Here is a 7,785-nt window from a genome sequence, read left to right as displayed (position 1 = left end):
ACTATGTAGAAGGCAAATTGCCAGCACTGCTGACATACATGAGTACATAATCTGAGTAACCCTTAAAACTCCCTCTGAGACCTGCAATCTATTCCTTCTGGCATTGCTGTGTTGTGGATTTGGCTGCTAGCTCTTCTTCCAGACATCCCTCAGCACTCATTCATAAGGCGTAGCCTGAACTTTCAGGATCTCATCTCCAGTCGGTGCCTAAACAGGAGCTTTTTTCTTTGATTTTAACTCAACTTGTGTCAGTCTTTTACTGAGTAATTCACAAGAAGGTGGTGAAGTCCTGTGAGCAGTTGATCTGAGGATGGTGCAAGCGAGGATGCTGCTGCTGAGATCCAGACTCTCTTGTTGACTTCCCTTGCTAACAGATCCATCTATAACAAACTTCACCTTCGAGTACTATGCCTCAGAAACAGATTGTGAGTGGGGAGATCCTCATGCCGAGTGCTTTTGGGGAGAATCTGAGAGCAGGCAGGCAGGTGGCATGCTGAGGCTGGCACTGCTGCTGGGTATGGAAAATGTACTTGCACCTTCCCCCCTCTCTACTTGCTCTGTGGTTCCTCAGACATGGTGAGCCATTTGGACCAGCACTTATCTAAGTCCCTGGACATATCTAGGGTACATTACTTCAGCCCAGGGTGGCAACCACAGGTTCTGCACAGGAACAGCTAAGAATAGGTCATTTACTAACACTTCTCACAAATCAGAGCCAAAAGCAGCATGACAGGTACCTACCAGTGGTGCAGTGGGTGAGCAGGTAAGGAGGAGAGTGAGGAGCCAGGAGCCTGCCTTCCCTTCCTGTTTCATTGATTCACTCTGCTTCTGCTTCCTCCTCTGTGAAATGGGAGTTCCTAGCTCACTCCCAGTTCTGATAGCTGGATGAAAGGAAGTAATGCACATTATGATTAATTTTCATACCCCAATTTTCATAAGCAACAATTAGGCTTGTTCGTGATTTTGAAGAGCTCTGCCAAAGAGAAGGTCAGAGGGAAATCGCGATTTGACTTCTTACTCAGCTCTGGAGAAACTCTGCAGTCAGAGGATACTGAACCTTCCCATGTGGCAGGCTTATGCCCCACTCTTTGAGGAATGGCAGTTTCAGAAAAGAAGGCAAACTCACCGGTTTGGCACGTTGGAGAAGAGGAGCATTCCCACAAGGGAACTTGTCTGCCCAACTTGGATATTCAAATTTCGTCAGACAGGATCTCCCTCTGAGGTAGACAAATTTCCTTCTGTCTTGTCTAAGGAGCAGTGCAGGTATTTGTTGTAGGAAAACTGCTTCATTAGGTACTTAAGCACAGGAACAAGGCGGGAGCCAAAGCAGGGTGGATTGGAGCACACCCATGAAAAGGCCAAGTGATCGAGTGATCGAGGATACACCACAGCATGATGCAAGTCTCTAGCACAAATGGCTGTTTTCTTCCCTTTCTCATTCCTCATATATGTGTTTCCTGGTTCGATTCGGAACAAGTGTGTCAGGACCCTGGGTCTCTCTTTCTTCCAACAGAGAAGCCACAGCTCTTCCTTATCTTCTGAAGAAATCCTTGAAGATCCAAATTACAGCCTGGCTTCACATGAACAGGAAAGATATTTAAGCATGTGCGTAACTTAGCGTGAGCTGAGTTACTTTGCTACTAAGGAAGTTAAATATTTAAATGCCTTCTAGAATGAGAGGGAAGGGAAGGGAAGGGAAGGGAAGGGAAGGGAAGGGAAGGGAAGGGAAGGGAAGGGAAGGGAAGGGAAGGGAAGGGAAGGGAAGGGAAGGGAAGGGAAGGGAAGGGAAGGGAAGGGAAGGGAAGGGAAGGGAAGGGAAGGGAAGGGAAGGGAAGGGAAGGGAAGGGAAGGGAAGGGAAGGGAAGGGAAGGGAAGGGAAGGGAAGGGAAGGGAAGGGAAGGGAAGGGAAGGGAAGGGAAGGGAAGGGAAGGGAAGGGAAGGGAAGGGAAGGGAAGGGAAGGGAAGGGAAGGGAAGGGAAGGGAAGGGAAGGGAAGGGAAGGGAAGGGAAGGGAAGGGAAGGGAAGGGAAGGAGGAAAAATGGAAGGGGGACTTCCTTCTAAAATTGTCAACCTTTTTTATTCTACTCTTGTTCTTTTTCTGTGTACCTATTGCACATTCAATGCTGCTTTTGTTTCATCACTGTGTGGTAACTATGCCAAATGCCTTTGCAAAAAGTCTTGAACCACAGATGAACCTCAATTTTGTTCTTGCCACAGTCAATACCAAATCCATTTACATCAGAGGCTTAGGACCATGGCTTTGCTTGGAAAACATTGAATCAGCAGCAAGAAGGTCATTTTAACATGTTAGCCTGGACTCTTAACTGCTTAATTCAGTTTGGGTCTGGTGTAATTTTATTTTTCTAGCACTGGTGCAAAACCTGGAATAACCCTTTTAAATCTCCTGTACAGTTAATCCAACAGGCTGTTGAACAGATACCACAGCCAGGCTGGGCAGCTGCAGTCTCTTTAAGATGTTACTGAAGGAAAACAATTATATTAAAAAGAACACTTTTTTTTTTCTTTCCCTCTGCTTTGTTATCACATCTATGTACAGTCATTGCAAGCGATCTCTGGTCCACTGAAAAACACCACCATTGCTTTCCTTAAGGATGCTTTAGCATTTTCTCTATAAGCAATCCATCAGATTATTAGGACTGAGCTTTAGACCATCCCTAATGTATTTTAGCACATCACTTTTGGCCTGAAAGCATGACACAAATAATAATAATAATAATAATAGAGTAGATATTTATTTCTATAGAGAGACTTGTGTTTAGAAGCTCTGTTGCACTTCCAGATGTCAGAAAGCCTTGTTTTAAGGAGCTAAATTAGCTGTAGTACTGCAGACAGAATTTAAATAGTTCCTCCTTAAACTATTTTACATTTGTTAATAAGATGCATGGCTAGAAGGACTGCTACTGCGCACACAAAGGAATGTTTCCTTAATACACACTTTTTTATTGATCTGGTAATGCTCTGTACTCTGAGTTGAAACAGTGCTATTCAGCCAAGCCATTCAGGAGGCATCTGGTGGGAGATGTGCAGAGCTCACCTCTGTGCCCCCAAGGGCTTGAGGAGTGCTCCTGGCCCCCCAGCCAGAAAGACAAATGGGTGTTTTGCTGGGTGCTTGTATCCCCTTTCAGGAGAATCAAGAAACATGCCTGCAAGTGCAGTGAAGAGCCTCAGTACTTGTTTCTGAGCTAGAAAGAGCATGTTACACTGCAAGAGAGGGTTATCTGTTTAGCCAGTTAAAAAGAAGAAGATAAATAAAGTGGTATCTTTATACAACAGCAGGTAAGGTAGTGTGTTAAAAGGGAGAAAATATGAAATAACAAAGGGTTATCGAATAAAACAGAATGCGCGACAAGAGCTAGTGGCTGGAAGGTGAATTTGGACACATTCGACAGGACACACCTTCTAGTGGCAAGGAAGATGAACCATCAGGATAGCTCCCTCGAGGTCCTTTATCCCCGGTCATTTGCCACCTCCAGTTGAAGTCTTTTTGAAAGATGGGATTTCACCAAATGCAAATCACTGAATTAATCCAAAGAACAACTGAATTAAATCCTACCATTTTTATTAAACAAGCCAGAAGAGATCTGCTGTTCGTTCTGCCTCACAACCCATGGGTGTTTCGATGAGTCTTTCCATTGCTCCCTTTGCTCTGGGGCTTTTGTGTCACTGCTCATGCTTGGTGCAGAGAGTTTTTTGTTCCATCTCTTTAGCAGGTGATGTTTCCTATACCTGATGTTGATCAAAAGCAGCAGTGGGAAGGAGCTGTATTATCATAAGTCTGTATTGCCTTGTGATGGCAACTGGTGGTAAGATTAGGGTAAGTAACTGCAAGGAAACCCGGGGCAGACTGGGCATTTCAAAGCACCCTCCTTGAGCAGAGGTGCCTGTGCCATAGGAAGACCATCCTGGCCTTATGGTGCTGTTGGCAGTGTAACTGCAGGTCCACTAGCCTGACTTCTTGATTCTGCTTCATAAGGCTTGCCCACCCACAGCAGTCATAAATACAAGGCAACAAGCACCGGGCAGGTAGGCCCAGCATGGCTGGACTCCACCACGCATTGGAGGCAGGGCTGAGGAGCCAGGGAGGCACAGAGAAGCTGTGGATGCCCCATCCCTGGAGGTGTTCAAGGCCAGGCTGGGTGGGGCTTTGGGCAACCTGACCCAGTGTAAGGTGTCCCTGCCCATGGCAGGGGGTAGGAACTGGATGATCTTTAAGGTCCCTTCCAAACCAAACCATTCTGTGATTCTGTGACCTGCAGCCTCACAGCACGTCCCAAATACCAGCATCAGAGAAGCACCCACAGGCTCTAGGAGTGTGTCACAGGATGCAGTTTACGTCCACCCGCCACAGCCATTTTGGACAGAGAGAAGTGTTTTCTCAGAGCCTTCCTGTTGAATTCCCGTATTTGGGGAGACGCTGCTGGGAGACGACACGTTTTTCGTGCCTCGCGGTCTGAATTTGTGAGTGAAGATTTAAAGGTGCCTTTGATGGCTGGGAATTTACAGCATCTTGGAAAACAGGTCATTAATCTAGGTGCCTATTTCTGTGCATATGTTTCTAACTTTAGGCAGAAAGAGGGAAAGTGATGATGCTCCTGTTTTGAAATGTAGAAGTACTGTGATTCAGGGGATCCTCTGCCTAGAGAGCTGTCCTTCTCCATAATCTTTGTCTTAATGATCTGTTAATACTTAACTTCTCATTTGATTGACCTGAAGTGCTGGATCTGGATAACCTACCATGAATATATATATGCCTTGGAAACAGTACTTTGTTCATGTCAAACCTACTCACAAACTGCTTTTGTTTTGTTTTGTTTGTTTGTTTCGTTTTGTTTGTTTGTTTAGTAACTGCTAAGTGCTCTTTACAAGGTGAACACAACAGTCTCTAAGCAGAGATTTTGCATTTAGAAGAACTGCATATGTGAAGGTTTGTATAAGAGGTGTTGACCCTGAAGGTGCTTACAAAGTACAGTAGACGTGTTTGAGATTTGCTTAAATAGATCCCATGATGCCTTGCTGGGTAGCAACAAGGATGGACACCCTTACACATTTCTTAAATTATCTGTGAGGTTCTGTGTTGCACATTGCAGGTTCATTAACAACAAGCCGTAGCTGTCATTGTGTCAGCCTTCCTGTACTGCCAGGAGATGGTCCGATTTTCCATTCAATGTTGTTGTACTAAATTGCACTCCTGGGACAAAATGGTCCAGCTAACCATACAAAATGCTGATGATTATTGTACCAGGGCCTGGTCGTCACACTTGCTTTCTAGCAAGCTTTAATATTTATCATGTGGTGATGGCCCTAGCGCTTTGTGTGGTGTTACAAGCTGTGCATGTGTGCAATGGGGAGATGATCCCTGCCTCAAAGCAACACACAAACCCCTGTGCGTATTGAAACACACTAAGGAGGAAAGGACTACAAAGACCAGACAGAAAGGTGAAAGACATGGAGAACAAGGTAAAAATGTGAGGCTTGTGGTTAGAGTAACAAGCAGAGGTCAAAGAATACAAAGTGCCTTACCATAGGGTAGTAGTTCACAAGCTCCATGACTAGTGAGTTCAGAAGGATCTGAAGGAAGCACCTGTATGATATTGGCTGGGTCTCTTCCCACAGCCAAGGAGTGGCATGGGATGAAAGGTGAGGGTGTTTGAGGAACAAATGCGCAGCCTTATATTAAAGGCTGGCCTCACAGAGTCAGGGCTTGGTTATTTCAAAGCATAATTATCAAGTATTCTTTGTGCTGGCAGATGCAGTGTTGAGTGCAGATACCCAAGCGAGCTGTCTAGGACGTGAAGCAGCAGAGAATTTCACATGGATGAGTTCAGCCAGCTAAAAAGGACGTGCTTTTAGATGTAACCCAAGTACCTCTATGTCATGTTCTGCAATGCAAATAAGCTTTCTAATGTGTCTCCCCCCACACTCCACTATTCTTTTCCTCACCCAGTTGGGCAGGACTGAGCTGTGATATCTGTAAAGTGAAAAATAGGTGCTTCATCGAGCTTGATGAAGTTTGATGCAGATGGAAGGACTCTCTGCCTTTGTATAAAGGAGATGGATATAGCATGCCTGATACAGAATGGCATCACTGGCTAAAGCAAAGGTGGATTTTAAAGTGAAGCACAAAGAAAAAATTGAAGATTTGAAGAAGCTGAGGGGCAGAAGCATTATTCTCAAGGTTTCACCTCACTTCTCTGCAATCGTGTAAAAGTTCAGGTACGGGACTAAATTACGAGCTGACTAACCCTGTCACAGGGTAGACATCTGAATTCCTTCCCGGAAACACCTGCTTCTCTCCACTACCTATAGAGGGAGTCTACACTCACCTTCACTGAATAATTTTTAAACAATTCAGGTTAGATAAAAGAAATCTCAATGCAGGTTTCTACACACAACATTCATGATGCTTTCTATTACTTTTTACACTTACACACAAGACTGTTTCTATTCCATGCTTATTCTAGCCAAATACCCCAGAGAAGGAGAAAGCATTACTAAGGAAAATTTGCTGAGGGAAGGACTGTTTTGTTTGTTTGTTTGTTTGTTTGTTTTTTGCTGAGGAGGCATTTTCTTTGCATAGGCTTACCCTTGTTTTCACTTACAAGCTTCTTGAAGTGTTTTCTTTTGAGCTTTTTTTAAGCTCTCTGTATCCAGGACTTACTCATGTTCCACGATTTAAAAGAACAGACTTTTGTTGGGGCAAATAATTCAATATCAACTACAGTATTAGATTATTGGTAAGATAATTTAAAGTGAAAATCCCTTCAGTAATTTTGGATTATTTCTAGAAAAGCACAATAAATGCAAAAAGCCAATGGGTCTGTACATACTGATCCAGGTTATTTCCAAATCAAATTTTTCTAAAAAAAAAATGCTCAGATTCAGCCAAATGACTTCTGCTCGTGAAATGTATGAATGAGTTATAATCATTGTGTGAGTGTAAAAACAGATTAAAATGAACGCTCTTTTAATGTTCTATACAATATATGCTTTGAATGGTGGTGTTTTTTTAGTCAAGTAATTACAGGGTGGAGAGAATGCGTGGCCAATGGCGGTGGGTTAATTACAAGACCAAACACCCACTACATCTTGCTCAAAGAGCCTTGAAATGATTATACATTGTTGTAACTAATAGCCTAGTTTGGACCAGCGATTTGAGAGCTACCTCAGTTTAAAACAAATGTGTAACTTCTACCCAAGCATCCTTACCATTTATACAAATAATGCCGTATAGCACAGGGAGAGGAGCTCAGTTTCTGGACAGGAGATGGTTTGTTTACACTGTCCACTTGATGACTTTACATAGACTCTTTCTTTCTTTCTCTTCTTAGGGTCAGGCAATTTCTGGTCTTCTTTCAGGACACAGCAGTTTGGAGGAAAATAATGCAAAATAGAGATCTGTGATAAACAAAAATAAAATAACCTAGCACACAGCTTTTGTTGTATCTACAGCTTCTCCGAACTTTAACTGATTGCATTTTAAATTATTTGGGATAAGGGCAGGCGAGATCAGCTGCTAATCTAATGTGTATACCAGCCATTAAATTTCTCCTAAATGCATCTACGTACACTCCCTGGGTAAAAAGCATTTTCCAGGAAAGCATTCAGCATCAATCTGAAGATACCAAGAGGATTCCAGCATTAGGCTGACACCAACTGCAAATGTCTTGCTGGGACCTGATCTTCTCCCTGTGAGGCAGACTCACATGTGCTTCTGATTTCCAGGACTGGTTCATCTGAAGAAAGACACACGTCTTGCTGAAGTTG

General features: G+C 43.6%; 1 long non-coding RNA gene across 1 annotated transcript; it reads left to right on the top strand.

Annotated features, from left to right (window-relative positions):
• The first annotated feature begins 963 nt into the window (after positions 1-963).
• Positions 964-7,489, top strand: LOC140002165 (uncharacterized). Its single transcript, XR_011808296.1, has 3 exons — positions 964-1,222; positions 3,729-3,835; positions 4,278-7,489. It is a non-coding gene; the product is annotated as an uncharacterized lncRNA (long non-coding RNA).
• Positions 7,490-7,785: the final 296 nt, after the last annotated feature.

Source organism: Anas platyrhynchos, chromosome 3 (genome assembly GCF_047663525.1).
Source record: "Anas platyrhynchos isolate ZD024472 breed Pekin duck chromosome 3, IASCAAS_PekinDuck_T2T, whole genome shotgun sequence".
Lineage (NCBI taxonomy): Eukaryota > Metazoa > Chordata > Aves > Anseriformes > Anatidae > Anas > Anas platyrhynchos.
The sequence above is the reverse complement of the archived record's forward strand: the minus strand, read 5'-3'. Positions and strand labels throughout refer to the sequence as shown.